At 21.7% G+C, this 17,635-nt stretch overlaps 1 protein-coding gene across 1 annotated transcript in view; it reads left to right on the forward strand.

Annotated features, from left to right (window-relative positions):
* Positions 1 to 11,949: 11,949 nt before the first annotated feature.
* LOC117172990 (glutamine-dependent NAD(+) synthetase) overlaps positions 11,950 to 17,635 on the forward strand; it is a 141,962-nt gene continuing 136,276 nt past the window's right edge. Inside the window, exon 1 of the mRNA XM_033361330.1 lies at positions 11,950 to 12,080. The gene's annotated coding sequence lies outside the window, so the exon portion shown is untranslated. The remainder of the gene's footprint in view (positions 12,081 to 17,635) is intronic.

Genomic DNA, 17,635 nt, shown 5'->3' on the forward strand with positions numbered 1-17,635 from the left:
AATAATGCACCATAAAACATAATAAAGCGTGATATTGAGCGGCAGCATATTATTGCGTAATAATGCGTAGTAATGCATAATAATTGCGTAATACTGCGTAAAAATGCTAATTTTTTTAGATATTATTCTTACCAATATAACTGGGGAAAATGACCAAGGCCAAGAGCAGACTAATAGGAAAGAACTTCATTTTCTCAAGGTAGCGTCAATTTTAGAAGTATGTACTCAAGCAGGAAATTCCTGCCTTTATATACCCAAAATATGATCATATTTTCCTCTAATTACAAGGCTTTCAACACTTTAGTAAGATTGGTACAGGATATGATTCGACATCATTTTATTTAAAATCATCGTGACTTTGCAAGTGTTGCGGGCGTATTCCACTTTTTTTGGGGGAGAAGGGAATTTTTGTTTGAAAAACATTGTTTGGTACGTATTATATTAAATGAAAGAATCAGAAACTCATCAAATAATAATAATTTAATAAATTTGGAAATCACTTTCATAATCCAGACTTCACATTAGGGTGAACTATTTTTTTCAAATTTGCATTCATATTGCCCCAAATTGTGTGCGAGGGCACAAGAAAAAATCGTTTAAAAAAAATTATATTTGAAGGTTCCGCCAGTTTCACGTAGAAAAAAAACACGTTTTTCTCAATTTTATTCAGAATCGTCAATATTAGGCAATTAAAAAAAATCTGTTCAAATTATTTGCATAAGAAATAATTGTTTAAGCAATTTGTTATTGTTTTTCGAAACTGACTCAGAATAAAGTTAAAAAGGAGCGTTTTTCTGTTGGAATTTTTTTACTTATTTTTAACTTTCCAATTAGAACAAAGCGATATTGAATTAATCCAGAAATAATTGTTTGAATTATTTATTATTATAATTCTAGAAAGGTGCGGGTTTTTCTTAAATATTTACCTTTTTATCCATTCTTGACTCAGAGCAAGTTTAAATCAATAAAATTAAACAAACACAATTTTTGAAACAAATTATTATACAAATTATACATAATTGAAAATTCACCTTTTTTGGTAAAAATTTATTTTCGTGGTTGAAAATTCACCCCTTGCGGCTAAAAATGCAAGTATTAAGTTGAAAGTCAACTTTTTTGTTGAAAATTATTTTTTTTTAATTTAACAATTTGCTTTAAAAATAAAATTTTATATGTAAATTAAACTATTTGATAGAAAAAGGTATTCTTTCTCAAAAATCAAATTTTCGGGTTAAAAATTCAACTGTTTGGCTAAATGCAACTTCGTTGTTGAAAATTCATTTGTTTATGTTGAATATCTTTTTTTTGCGAAGTGATATTTTTAATTGAAAATAAATTTATTTTCTTTGAAATTAGACTAATTGGTGACAAATTAACTTAACATTGATAATTGAATATTTTGGTTGAAAATTAACTTTTTTGTGGAAAGTTAATTTTTTTTAATCATCGATTTACTTTAAAAATTAAACTCTTTAATTTAAATTAAACTGTTGGGTGGAAAGTTGACTTTTTTGTTGAAAAATGATATTTGTGTTTTTTTTTATATTGATACGTTTAGTTGAGAATTCAAGTATTTTTTTAATATACGACTTTATGATAAAAAGTTCATTGTTTTAATTCGAAATGTAACCATTCCATATTTGGTTGAAAATGTACAATTTATTATTATTTATAATAATATTCTCTTTCAATAATGCTAGAAATATGCGTTTTTTCTGAAATATTTAACTTTTATCTATTTTTGACTTAGAGCAATTTTAAATTAATAAAATTCAACAAATATAATTTTGTAAATAAATTATCATTGTTTATAATTAGCGTATTCTATATTAATACTATATAGTTGCTTCTTCTAAATTTTTCGCTTGATGGTAATTTTTCATTTAGAGTCAGCTAATAATTTATTTAATTCGATAAACATAACTGTTTAAACAATTTGTTATTCTAAACAATATTATCTTTCAATAATGCTAAAACCTTGCGGATTTTGTACAATTGTCCGTTTTTTGTCAATTTCTCAATCAAAGTAAGGTAATTCAAGTTATGAGGCATAATTATTTAAACAATTTATAAATATTTTAAATAATATTTTCTTTGAATAATGCTAGAAAGTTGCGAGTTTTTCTAAAATATTAAACTTCCTGTTTTTTTTTCACGTAGAGCAACGTTAAAATAAATAACATTTTACGAAGATAACTTTTTAAACAAATTACAATTTTTTATAACTATCTTTACCTATATTAATGATAGACAGTTGCGGATTTTTCCGAGTTATTTTCAATTTTTCAGATAGATCGAGCCAATAGCCAATTAAATTTAATAGAAATAATTGTGTAAACAATTTATTTTTATTTTAAATCATGTTCTCTTTGAATAATGTTATTGAAATATTAAAATTATTCTTCACTTTTTAATTAGACCAAAGTACAAATAATTAAAATTCAACAAACATAATTGTTTAAACAAATTTTTATTGCAACTATCTACTCTTAAAGTAATAAAAGATAGTTGCTGCTTTTTCTGAAACATTTCACTTAGTTCAAAGTATTACTTTATTAAAAATTAATTTTTTTCAAGATGAAACTATTTGGTTGAAAATTTAAATATTCCATTCAAATAAAAATAAATCTTCTTTGTTAAAAATCATATTTTCCGTAGAATGTTGAACTTTTGGTTCAAAGTAAATTTTTTATTGGGAATTTTTTTTGCTTAAAGATTCATTATTTTAGTTGAAAATTCAATTCTTTGATTTGAAATTTTTATATTTTGTTGAAAACTGATTTTTTTGTTCAGAATTAATTTTTTTAACTTATTATATAACTGTTATTCAATTTTTGTTTCAAAAGTTATATTATTATTTGAAAATGCAACTATTTTGTTGAAAATTCGTCTTTTTTGGTAGAGAGATTATATTCTTAATTGAAAATTCATCCCTTTGAACTAAATATTCAACTATTTGGTAAAAATTAAATTTCTGTTAAAAATTCATATTTTTTTAATTTAAAAAGTTGCTTAAAAATCAAATCTATTATATAAATTGAATTGTTTGGTGGAAAATTAAATTCTTTGTTGAAAAATCATATCTTGGGATTGAAATCTCAACTATTTGGTTAAATTTTGAACTGTTTTGTTGAAAATTAATTTTCATTGTTTGATAATTAATATATGCAACTAAAAATTTAACACATCCTTTTTTAATTGCAAAGTCATATTTTCTAGTTGAAAATTCTTCTATTTTCTTTTACACAACGGACTTTATTGAAAATTCATCTTTTTTGGTTGAAAATTAATCTTTTTAATTGAAAACTATTACCTTTCAGCTAAAAATGTAATTTTTTGGTAGAATATTCAACTATTTTGTTACAAATAAAATTAATATTGAACAGTCAACTTTTTGTTTGAAATTCAACTTTTCTATTGAAAATTAAATAATTTAATGAAAAAGATCAAGTATTTTTTTTAATTCTTTTATTTTTTAATAAATAATAGTTTTTTTCAAATTTAAATATTTCTGTTGAAAAATCTACTATTATATTTTTAGTTCGCCTTTTTGTTGTTAATTTTTCAATTTTTATGAAGTCATCTTCTTGGTTCAGAATGCATCCCTTTCGATTGAAAAAGTAAATGTTGGGTTGAAAACTGACTTTTGTCGTGAAATTTTTTTAAAATTTAACGATTTGCTTAAAAATCAAACTTTTTAAAATAAAATTTGAACTGTTTGGTCAAAAATTGACATTTTTGTTAACAATTCATATTTTTGGGTTGAAAATAAAATTATTTGGTTATTTTCTTATATGAAATTGATTTTTCTTTTTAAAAATTCTACTATTTGGTTAAAAAGTCACTTGTTATGTTAAAAACTCGTTTTTTTTTGCTAGAAAATTAATTTTCTTTTTTGAAAATTCATCCTTTCTGTTTAAAAATTTAACTATTTTGTTAAAAATTACCTTTACATTAAAAATTGAACTAATGAAATTTCAATTAATGTTTGTGGTCGAATATTCGTCTTTTTGTTGAATATTCATCATTTTCGATGAATATTCGCCTGTTTGGTTAAAAATTTAATTATTTTTTGAAAATTCATATATTTGGTAGAAAATTTATCATTGTGTTTGGAAATTTATCCCTTTCAGCTAAAAATGCATGTATTTGGTTGAGAATGAACTTCTTGTTAAAAATCCGTTTATCAAAATAGAACGAATTGCTTAAAAATTTCACTTTTTTATGTAAATTGTAAATTTAATTATTTCATACAAAAAGGTTTTTTGGCTGAAAACTCATATTTTCTGGTTAAAAATTAAACTGTTTGGTTAAATGCTAAAATTCATTGTTGAAAATTTATTTTTGTTGTTGTTGAGAATTAATTTTTTTAACTAAAAATATAACTATATATTTTTTGGTTGCAAAGTGATATTTTTAATTGAAAATTAATCTTTTCTAGTTGAAAATTCTAATCATTGGTTAAAAATTCAACTAATTTGTTGAAAATTAACTTAATATTAAAAATGAACTTTTTTATTGTAAATTCATAGCTTTTTAAATAAAACTATTTTGTTAATATTTGACTGATTATTGAAAATTAACTTTCCTTTGAAAATTCTCCTTTTTTTATTAAAAATTATTCTTCTCGGGTTTTAAAAAAACTTTGACTTTTAAAAACAAACTTTATGTGTTAAAAATTAACTTAATTCTGAAAATTCAACTTTTTTCTTGACAATTCATACTATCGGGTAAGAAATTTTACATTATTGTTAAAAAAAATTATTTGGTCCAAAATAAAACGATCTGGTTGTCAATTTGTATATTTAGTAATTAATTACTGTTTGTGGCCGAAAATTCATCTTTTTGAGTTGAACATTAATTTTCTTAATTAAACAATAAACTATTTTGTTAAACTTTAATTGAATATTAAAAATGAACTCTTTGTTGAAAATTAATATTTTTGGGTGAAAAATTCAACAGTTTTGTTGAAGTTTTTTTTCCGAAATGGAACGTTTAGTTGCAAATTTTCTGTTTTAGTAAGAAATGAATTTTTGTGGTTGAAATTTCTCCATTTTGGGTTGAAAAATATTCTTATCGGATTGAAAATGCAACTATTTTGTGAAAAATTAACCTAATTATTGAAAATTCAACTGTTTTTGACATTTCATACTTTCAGGTAAAAAATCTAACGGTTTTGTTATCATTTTTTTCAAAATAGAACGATCCAGTTGGAAATTTTCTTTTTTAGTAAAAAATTAGTTTTTGTGGTTGAAATTTCTCTTTTTTAGGTTAAAAATTATTTTTATCGGATTAAAAATGCAATTATTTTGTTAAAAATTAACTTAATTATTGAAAATTCAACTTTCTTTGACAATTCATACTTTCGGGTAAAAAATTTAACAGTTTTGCTAAAATTTTTTTTTTTTTTGGTTCAAAATAGAAAGACCTGATGGAAAATTTATCTTTTTTTTAGTCACAAAATAATGTTTTTGTTAAAAATTCATCTTTTTGGCTTGAAAATGCATGTTTTTTCTTGACAATTTTCATACTTTTGGTTAAGAATTTCAACAGTTTCGTTGACAATTTTTTTTCGTCAAAACTGAAACGATCTGGTTAGAAATTTGCCTTTTTTAGTAAAAACAAATCATGTTTGTGGTCAAAAGTTGATCTTTTTGAGTTGAAAATAAATGTCTTTTTTTAAATAAAATTATTTAGTTAAAAATTAATCAAATTTTGTTGAAATTAAGTTTTCTACATATAATAGTATTTAGGAAGGCTCTAGAGAATTTTAAACGTGTTAATAAAAAATGTTTATTACAAAAATTGTGCGTTTTCATCTTTATTGAAACGATAAGATGACCTTATTGTGAAACTTATAAATATCTGAATAAACCTAAAAATTTTATACTCACGCATTGTCATTCTTAGTCAATATTTTCAATTTTTACTGGTCGTTTTCACTTATTCAGATTTACAGAGATTACTAATCATTTTTAAAAAAGACAAACAATCGCGTAAAAATAAATATTTTCAACTCCTACAAAATTGTCTTCAAATTGTTTAAATAATTTTCATTTAAATCATTTTCTCTCAATAATCCATTAAACTTCTGATTTAATTATTAAATTTGAATACTTCCATTTTGATATTGATAAATAAAAAAATTTTCAGTTACAATTTCTTAAATTTTAACATCTTTAAATAAAAAAAAGTTAAAAATTTCATAATTTTCAAGGATGATAAAATCAAATTTATTTGCTGGTGTAAAACTTTATTATTTATTTAAATATATTATCGTTAGATCAATTTTTACGTCGAGGTGAACAGATCTATATTTACACTAGCTTTATAATATTATTGAGAAATTATTAGGATATGATTTTTTATCTTAAAAAATAATATTTTATTGCTAAAAAAAACTTAAAAATGTATTTAATTAAACAAATTTAAGAAGCTTTAAAAATTCATTAAAAGAAAAAAAATCATTAAAACTTGGTGAGTTTTAATTTTATTAATATTATTTTATTAATAATAACACCAAATTTTTTCATTTATTTCGGGTTTTTAGCAATAATAAATTATTTTTTTTTTTAAATTATACTGAATTTTTAAATTTGGTGAAATTATAGTCTATTTGAGAATTTTATTCTTATTTATTCATAACGTATTATTGCTAGATAGTTGCTGAATTTTTTTATACCTTTTAGTTTGCTTTGGTTTTTTAGCTGCGAACAAATAATAAATAAACAATCGAGAGAATCATTTTTTAAGCAATCTCTTTTTTGGGAAATTATTTTCTTGAAATAAAACATATGTTTGAAATATTTTTCAAATTTTCCGTGGGGAAGATATTAAATGTAAATTTTCCATGAAGTAGTTACTGAGAGCTTTTTAAAAATTAATATTAATATTTCGTATTTGTTCGTAACTAAAACATCCAAGAACACCTGAAAATTACAGAGAACCCTCCAGATTACTAGCATTGCTCTAATAGAAGATAGTTATCAATAATTTAAATGTATTTTTAAACAGTGATGTTTATTAACTTGCATTAATTATTATCATCTCACTTAGTAAAAACTTGACAAAAAGTTTAAAATAAAAACAACGCAATTATCTAGAATTAATATAGGAAAAGATCGTTATAAGCAATAAAAATTTGTTTAAACAATTATTTTAGTTCAATTTTAATAATTATAACTACATTCTAAACAAAAATTAGACACAAAGCTGTATATTAAAAAAATAACATCAACTTTCTGGTATTATTAAAAAATAATATAATTCAAAATAATAATAGATTCTTTAAATAATTATGTTTGTTATCCTGAATTGATTATTACCTTACTCGAATTAAAAAGTGGAGCAAAAAATAATAATTTTAGAAAAAACTTCAACTTTCTAGAATTATTCTGAGAAAATATTATTATACATTAATAATGCATTGTTGAAACAATTACTTCTGTAAAATTGAATTAACTATTGCCTCGATCTAACTCATAAGTTGAAAATAAATTGAAAAATTCGGTAAAAAGTTCGACTTTCTATCTCTTTCCTGAGAGAAAATTGTTTAAACCAATAATAAGTTATTTAAACAATTCACCCAATTCATTATTTTTTGTCTGGATTCGAACAAATTTCGGGGCGATATGTATAAAAATTTGAAAAAAATTTTGAACCAAAGAATTTATAAAATAATTAATTAATTATACATTATTACTAATAATAAAAGTTGTTGTTGTCTAGATTCAGTGAAAATATTTACTAATGAAGGAATGACTATGAAATAAACATTAATAAGGAAAATAGAAAAAGTGTTTAAATAATCTCCAGTTTTTTCTTATTTATTCGTAATAAATTGAAAATATTTATTTAGGTTTCCGGACGTGAATATTCTAATTCCAAGTTTCACAAGGTTGCCTCTTAATATTTTGTAGATAATGTTAAAATATTATTTTATCACTAATTTTTATTAAACTTTTTATTTCTCATTTTTTCCATTTCTATAATATTTTTCTGATGTATGCAACACTTAGTAATAAAATATATTTTTACTAACCGAATAGTAGTTTTCCATTATCAAATAAGAAAATATTTTGACTAATGAAATCAGTAATAAAATGTTCTGCTAGTGATTCACTAGTCAACTAGTGATGAATTTCCAAAGAAAATTATGAATCTTCAACTGCAATACTTAAATTTTAAACCAAATAGATCAATTTTCAACTAAAATAATGCATATTTAAAAAAAGGAAGTTAATTTTCAAATAAAAAGATGAATTTTCAATTAAAGATGACAAATTTTCAACCGAAAATCGAATATAACATTTTTAGTTTAAAAAATTAATTTTAAACTAAATATAAGAGTTTTTAATAAAAAAGATGAATCTTTAACTCAAAAATTTTAATTTTCAAATAAAAAAATTAATTTTTACTTAAAAAGATAAATTGCCAAGCAAAAATTAAATAATTAAATTTCAAGTTAAAAAAATATATATTTAATCAAGCAGATGAATTATAAACTACGACTATGAAATTTACAAATCGAATTAGTGAAATGTTCATTTAAAAAAATGACTTTCAACAGAAAATAACTAAGTGTTAACAACAAAAAACTAAATTACAACAAAAAATCTAACTTTCCAAAAAATAATTGAATTTTTGAATAAAAATAATCATTTTCAATCAAGAAGATTAATTTCCACCCCAACAAAACAACGAACTTTTGACTAAAAAATATAATTTTCCAAACAACAAATGAATAATTAAATTTTTAGTCAAAAAATAAATGTTTAACCCAACAGAAGAATTTTCAACTAAAATTGCAGAATATTCGACTGAACTAATAGTTAAATTTTCAATTTGGAAAAAATTTTCAACCAAAAAACTTCAAAAGAAAAAAACTATTTTTCAATTAAACTGATAATTTTTTAACTAAAGAAATTAATTTAAAAAAAAGAGTTTAACTTTCAGTCCAATAATTTTATTTCCAACCTAAAAGACGAATTTCGAACTAAAATAATAATTAATTAACTGGGATACTTGAATTTGTAACCGAAAAGAAGAATTTTGAAATAATAAGGTTAATTTTCACGGACAAAGATAATTTCCTACAAAAAAATGGATTTTTGAACAAAATATGTTAATTTCGAACGAAATAGTTAAATTGACAATGCAAAAAGACAAATTTTCAGCCAAATTGTTCAATTTTGAACTAGAAAAGATCAATTTTCAACTAAAAATAGAACAGTCACATTTTTTATTGAAGCAATTAATTTGCAAACAAACTGATGAATTTTAAACTAAAATGAGAAATCTTCAACTTGTATAGCTGAATTTTGTGACAAAAAATTAAATTTTCAACCATAAAGATTCATTTTTTTTACGAAAAAGACGAATTTTCCACAAAGTAAATAAATTTTCGAAAAAATAGTTTGAATTTTCAATTAAAAATATCAATTTTCAAGCGAATAGTTAAATTTTCAGTTGCAAAAATTATTTTCAACAAAGTAGTTACATTTTCAAAAGTTAATTCTTTCATCAAAAAATTAATTTTTTGTTTTTGAAAATTCCTAATTTGTCATCAAAGTTTTTTGTATTTTGTCGAAAATTCATGTTTTTCGATAGAATAATCTTCTAGATTGAAAATTCAAGCTTTTGTTAGAAATTTAATTATTTGTTCAAAAAATTAGTCTAGTTTGTAGAAATTTGAACAGTTTGTAAGAAAAAATCATTTTTGTTGTTGAAAATTCGTCTTTTTGGATTGCAAATTCAACCATTGGTTATAATTTTTGCAAAAATCGAAAATTCAAATTTTGATCGCATAAAATTTATACAAAATTCCATTTAGCAGTCTAATAACGCAATATATCAAAAAAGATAAATTAGCTAAAATCGTGCATCTAAATTACGAACATTCTCAATCAAAATTTAATACAATGAAAGTAAAAAAATCTTCAAAATTTAGATTTCAAGAATTTTTACTTGAAAATGTAACTTTTCCATTTTTGATTGAAAATTTATCTTTTTGGTAGAAAGTTAATCTTCTTGGTTGAAAATTCATGTTTTTGGTTAAAAAGTGAATTATTTGGTTGACAAATAATCTTATTTGGAGAAAATGTAACAATTTTATAAAAAATTAATTTTCTTTGTTAAAAATTCGTCTTTTTTTAGGGTAAAAATTCAGTTATTTGGTTAAAATTAACCGTCCCTTGATTAAAAATGTTAATATTTTATTTTTCGTTGGAAATTTATCTTTTTTAGTAAAAAAATTGAACTATTTGAGCCAAAATTAAATTTTTTGTGGAAAATTCATGTATTTGCTCGAAAGATTTTCAGATGAATAATTGCATTTGGGAATTTATCAGTTTGGTTGAAACTTTAACTATTTTTTTTTCAATTCACTTTTTCAATAGAAAATTAATTTTCTAATTTGAAAATTCAAATATAATATTTTTGGAAATTTCTGTTTTTGGGTTGAAAAATAAACTATATGGTTGAAAACGAACTTTTTTTGAAGAGAATCCACTAATTTTGTCACATATTCAAAGATGAATGATTTTATTTGAAAATTTATATATTCGGTTAAAAATTTAAATATTAATTTGAAAATTCGCTTTTTTGTTGTTAAAAATCAATTTTTTAATTTAAAACGTAAATATTTCATTTTTGGTTCAAACTTAATCTTTTCTAGTGGAAAGTTCATGTATTTTGTAGACAATTAATATTTTTCAATAGAACATTAATTTTCTACGTTGAAAATTCATGTTTTTAGAAAATTTATTTGGTTAAAAATTAGTTCGGTTTGTAGAAAATTAAACAATTTTATTTTAAAAATCAGTTTTTTGTTAAAAATTAGATTTTTGGGTTCCAAATTCAACTAATTGGTTTCAAACTACTTGTTTATTAAAAATTCACGTATTTTTCAAGATTTTTGAGATGTATCATTTTATATGAAATTAGCTTTTTGGGTAAAAAATTAATTTTTTTAGTTTTAAAATATACCCTAGAGTATTTTTGGTTGAAAATTTACATTTTTTAGTTGAAAGTTCCCTTTTTTAAAATATTCGTCTTTTTTGGTATAAAATTAATCTTCTCGGTTCAAACTTCATGTTTTGGTTTGAAAATTTAAATATTTGTTTCTATATTAATTTACTTTGTTAAAAATTACACAATTTTGTTAAAAATTGTTCTTCTTGGTTAAAAAGTCAACTATTTTTTTTGATATTTTGTCTATTTTGTTTGAATTCAACTGTTTTTTACTTTAAATATTTTTGTTTTAAATATCAACTATTACATTTATCTTTCTAAATTCTTATCGTTTGGTTAAAAATTAATCGGTTTTGTAGAAGATTAAAAAATGCTGTCAAAATAATTTTTTCGTTGTATATTTTTTCTTTTAGTTAAATATTCATCTCTTTGGTCGAAAATAAAAATATTTTGTTGGATAATCATTGTTCTTTTGATTGAAAATTAATATTAACTGAAAATTCACTACTTCATTTTCGGTGGAAAATGGTTATTTTTTATTTGAAAATATTTGATCAGAAGTCCATTTATTTTAATTAAAATTAAACAATTTCATTCAACGTCAATCAAAAATGGCGCCATAGAATGTTTAAAAATTAAAAATTATATTAAATAATATATTCATGAATATTTAATAAAATAATCTTTTATTATTTGTTAATTTCAAATTGTATTTTATTTCAGTAATAATGATAATATTTAAGACTATTTTCGCGATGAATTATTCAAAAATAAATAAATAATCTTTTCAAGGGCAGTTTTTACTGCAGATTTCAAAGATATTATGTGCAATTACCCAAGTTCATTTTCTCTTGTTGCACATCCGGTCTCACGGTAGGTATATGCATTCCTAAGAATCTTAAATTTAAATACGGGAAATGCATGGGGAGCCGGCCGGAGATTTATGCGCATGATATCCGCGCATGCAATTCAACATGGCGTCGTCACGTCAGTCTGTGTTCTTGAAGTGGTAGAGAAGGTCGTTGTTTTTTAAAAGTTTTTAAACGTTCCATAAAAAGTGAGAATTTTATATCAAACTCTAGGAGTTTTTTAAAAAGAAAAGAAGACTGGTAATTATAAAAAATGAATCTACTTCTCAATCTTTCACTCTTTATTTCATAGACACGAGTTGACAAGTGACAGTTCAGAATTTTTATTTATTTTTCTATTACATTCGTTTATTTCTCGCAAGTAATTATAATTACTTGTTATATTTATGTTTATTTTTTTTTATTTTTCTGCAAAATATACTCTTTAATGAATAATATTAACTTTTTTCATTATTTTTCCGAGTTTGAGGTTATGTTTTAATGTTTTGATTGTGCTAATTTTCAGTCAAATAGTTGCATTTTCAACCCAAAAGGCGAATTTTCACACAAAAAATATGTATTTATTACAAAATTGATCAATCTTCTACAAATTAGATTACTTTTTAGCGAAAAAAATTAATTTTTAAACAAAAATATGAATTTTTAAACAAAAATATGAATTTTCAACGTAGAAGATTGATTTTCTAGACAAAAAATTGTCTTTAAAATACATGAAATTTCAACTAGAAAAGATCAATTTCAACCAAAAAAACATTCAACAGAAAAACTTCATTTTCAACCAAATAGTTGATTTTTCAAAACAAAAAGACGAATTTTCAATATAACAAAAATAATTTCTTCACAAAATTCTTAAATTTTCTACAAAATAGATTAATTATTGACCAAAAAATTTAATTCTTACCTAAAAAAATTAATTTTCAACTAGTAGTTGAATTTTTAACTGAAAAAGATAAATTTCTAGCCAAATAATTAAATTGGTTACTAAATAGAAAATAAAATAAAAAGATAATTTTTAAACAAAAAATGGAGTATAGATATTTTCAATTAAAAAACTTCTCAAAAAAATAATTAAATTCGCAACCCAAAAAGACGAATTTTTAACCAAATAATTCAATTTATAAATAATAAATTCAATTTGCAACCGAAATGATTGTATTTCTACCGAGAAAATTACTTTTCTACAAAATACATGAACTTTTAACTAAAAAAGATTTATGCTCAATCAAAAATGGAATATTTACATTTTCAGATTAAAAAATCCATTTTCCACCAAAAAATGAATTTAAAAAAATTGGTAAATTTTGAACGGAACAGATAAATTCGAAACTAAAATGATTCATCTTCGAATTTTCGACCAAATCTTTGAATTTTGATTCAAAAAAAAAATACAAATTTTTAACAACAAATATTAATTTTACACAAAATTGTTCAATATTCTACAAAATAGGTTGTTTTTTAAACCAAATAATTCATTTTTGACCCAAAAACATGAATTTTCAACCAAGTAACAGTTTAGTTTTGTGCTAAAGAAGATATATTTTCAACCACAAAGGAAATATTTATATTTTCAACAAAAGAATTATTTTTTTTTTACAAAATTGCTACATTTTCTACGAATTAGATAAATTTTTAACCAAAAACATGAATTTTTAACGTAGAAGATTAATTTTCTACAGAAAAAATTGTCTACAAAATACATGAACTTTCAACTAGAAACATAGATTTTCAGCGAAAAAAATAATTTTTGTTGTTGACAATTCGATTTTTTGGTCGAATATTTATAATTATTAGATTTTTTATAAAAAAGCGAATTTCCGAAAAAAATAGATTTCTAACCAAACAGATCAATTTTCAACTAAAATGATTGATCTGAGAATTTTCGACAGAATACCTGAATTTTCAACGAAAAAAGTTAATTTTCAACCGAATAGTTGATTTTTCTAAACCAAAAGATGAATTTGCAACATAACAAAAATGATTTTTTCACAAAAGTCCTTAATTTTCTACAAAATAGTTCAATTATTGACCAAATAACTCAACTGTTTCCTAAAAAGGTGAATTTGCAAACAAGAACTAGAATTTTTAACTAAAAAAAGATTAATTTTTAGCCAAATAGTATAATTTTTTATTGAAAAAGATCAATTTTTGTCGAAAAATGGCATATTTAAATTTTCAATCTAAGAAATTAATTTTTTACCAAAAGAAAAAGCGAATTTTCAACAACAACAAAATTGTGAACAGTTACATTTTTTATTAAATGTTCTACAAATTATATTAATTTTTAACTAAATAATTCTATTTTTAACAATAAAATGAATTTTCAAGCTAGAAGAATAATTTCCTACAAAATACATGAACTTTCAAATAGAAAAGATAAATTTTCAACAAAAAATGATTGATCTCCAAATTTTTGACAAAAAACGTAAATTTTCAACAACAAAATTATTTATCTATACACTTTTGGATAAATTACGTAAATTTTCAAGAAAAAAATTAAATTTTCAACCCCAAATAGTTGATTATTCAACCCAAAAAGACGAATTTTCAACAAAAAACATGAATTTTTCACCAAATCGTGAAATTTTCTACAAAATAGATAAATTTTTAACAAAATGATTCAATTTTTAACTAAAAAATTCAATTTTCAACCGAAAATATTTATTTTCTACCGAAAAAGATTACTTTTCTACAAAAAACATTTACTTTTCACACAAAAAAAACTTCTGATCATCAAAAAAATATAATATTTACATTTTCAAATTAAAAAATTATTTTCTACCAAAAAAGCGAATTTAAAAAAAAAATTAAATTTTCCACTGAACAGATAAATTTTCAATAAATTATTAAAAAAGATGAATTTTCAACCTAAAATAGAATATTGATATTTTTAATGAAAGAAATTAATTTTTTACCAAAAGAAAAAGCACATTTGCAAAAAAATAATTAAATTTTCAACTAAAATGATTCAACTTTACATTTGTGAAAAAAGATGTGAATTTTCAAAGGAAAAATGTCATTTTCAACCAACAAAATAATGAATTTTCGACACTAAAAGACGAATTTTCAACATTTTTATTTTTCACAAAATTTTATTTAAAAAATTATATTAATCTTTAACGTAATAATTTAAATTCAAACTAAAAAAATGAATTTTCAACCTGGAAGATTAATTTTCCACAAAATACATGAACTTTCAAATAGAAAAAATAAAAATTCAACAAAAAATTATTATTCCCTAAATTTTTGACAAAACAACGTAAATTTTCAAGGAAAAAAGTTAATTTTCAACCAAAAATTATTAATCTATAAATTTTTTGATAAATTACGTAAATTTTCAAGTACAGAATTTAATTTTAAACCCCAAATAGTTGATTATTCAACCCAAAAAGACGATTTTTTAACAAAAACATGAATTTTTCACCAATTCGTTAAATTTTCTACAAAATAGATTAGTTTTTAACTAAATGATTCAATTTTTTTCTAAAAACAAGGATTTTCAACCAAAAGGATGGATTTTCGACCGTAAAAGATGACTTCTCTACAAAGTCATTAAATGAAATATTGATGTTTTCAATTAAATAAAAAGGTAATTTTCAATCAAATTTTTTAATTTGGAACCCCCCAAAAAGAGAAATTTTGAACAACACAGATTAATATTTTCACAAAATTGTTAAATTTTCTACAAAATAGATTATTTTTTTAACAAATAATTCAATTTTCACCCAAGAACATGAATTTTCAGTCAAGTAGTGGAATTTTTAACTGAAAAAGATGATTTTTTACCCAAATAGTTTAATTTCGTACTAAATAAGATACATTTTCAACAAAAAAAAGTGCATTCTCTAATAAATAGTTTAATTTTTTTACCTTAAAATACGAATTTTTAAGAACAAATTGGTTTTTTTTACAAAATGGTTAAATTTTCTACAAATTAGATTATTTTTTAAGCAAAGAATTCAATTTTCACCCAAGAACATGAATTTTTAGTCAAGTGGTGGAATTTCTAACTGAAAAAGATGAATTTTTACTCAAATAGTTTAATTTTATACTAAATAAGATTCATTTCCAACAAAAAAGGGCATTTTCAAATAAATAGTTTAATTTTTTAACTTTAAAATACGAATTTTTAACAGCAAATTGGTTTTTTTACAAAATGGTTAAATTTTCTACAAATTAGATTATTTTTTAAGCAAATAATTCAATTTTCACCCAAGAACATGAATTTTCAGTCAAGTAGTGGAATTTTGAACTGAAAAAGATGAATTTTTACCCAAATAGTTTAATTTCGTACTAAATAAGATACATTTTCAACAAAAAAGTGCATTCTCTAATAAATAGTTTAATTTTTTTACCTTAAAATACGAATTTTTAACAGCAAATTGGTTTTTTTACAAAATGGTTAAATTTTCTACAAATTAGATTATTTTTTATGCAAAGAATTCAATTTTCACCCAAGAACATGAATTTTTAGTCAAGTAGTGGAATTTCTAACTGAAAAAGATGAATTTTTACCCAAATAGTTTAATTTTATACTAAATAAGATTCATTTCCAACAAAAAAAGTGCATTTTCAAATAAATAGTTTAATTTTTTTACCTTAAAATACGAATTTTTAACAACAAATTGATTTTTTTACAAAATTGTTAAATTTTCTAAAAAATAGATTATTTTTTAAGCAAATAATTCAATTTTCACCCAAGAACATGAATTTTTAGTCGAGCAGTGGAATTTCTAACTGAAAAAGTTGAATTTTTACCCAAATAGTTTAATTTTGTACTAAATAAGATACATTTGTAACCAAAAATGTAATATTTATATTTTCAACAAAAAAAGTGCATTTTCAAATAAATAGTTTAATTTCTTAATCTAGAAAGACGAATTTTTAACAACAAATTGATTGTTTTTACAAAATTGTTAAATTTTCTACAAAATAGATTATTTTTTAAAGCAAATAATTCAATTTTCACCGAAGAACATGAATTTTCAATCAAGTAGTGGAATATCTAACTGAAAAAGATGAATTTTTACCCGAGTGGTTTAATTTTGTACTGAATAAGATATTTTCAACAAAAAAGTACATTTTCATATGAATAGTTAAATTTTTCAACCTAAAAAGACGAATTCTTAACAACAAGTTGATTGTGTTTACAAAATTTAAAAAATTTTCCACCAAATAGATTATTTTTTAACCAGATAATTCCATTTTTACCCAAAAACATGAATTTTTAACCGAGAAGATTAATTTTCTACCAAAAGAGATGAATTTTCTACAAAATACATGAACGGTTAATTAAAAAAGATCAATTTTTAATCAAAAATGTAATAGTTACATTTAAAATTTTTTAAATCTTGAAATCTGAATTTTGAAGATTTGCTTTATTTTATTTAGTTAAATTTGGAAGTAGAATGTTAGAAAATAAATTTTAATTCCTAGAAAGTCATATAACGTTTAATATTTTTAATTGTTTTTAGAGTTTTTCCGAATTATAATAGAAAATTTTGTTACATTTTTCTTTGCAAATTTATCTTTTTTTGTAGTTGAAAATTCAAATACTTGCGGTTAAAAGTTTAACTCTTTGGTTAAAAAAAAATTTTTTTGATTGAAGATTCATCGCTTTTTGAAAATGTAACTACTTTCTTGAAAAACATTTTTTTTAAACTAACAATTCAAATATTCAAGTAGAAAATTTAACTGTTTGGCTAAAAATCCGTTTTTTGTTTGTTACGAATTAGATTTTTAACAGAAAATTTAACTATTCTATTTCTGTTCAAAATTTTTTTTAGGGTGAAAATTTA

The sequence above is a fragment of the Belonocnema kinseyi genome, chromosome 5 (assembly GCF_010883055.1).
Source record: "Belonocnema kinseyi isolate 2016_QV_RU_SX_M_011 chromosome 5, B_treatae_v1, whole genome shotgun sequence".
NCBI lineage: Eukaryota > Metazoa > Arthropoda > Insecta > Hymenoptera > Cynipidae > Belonocnema > Belonocnema kinseyi.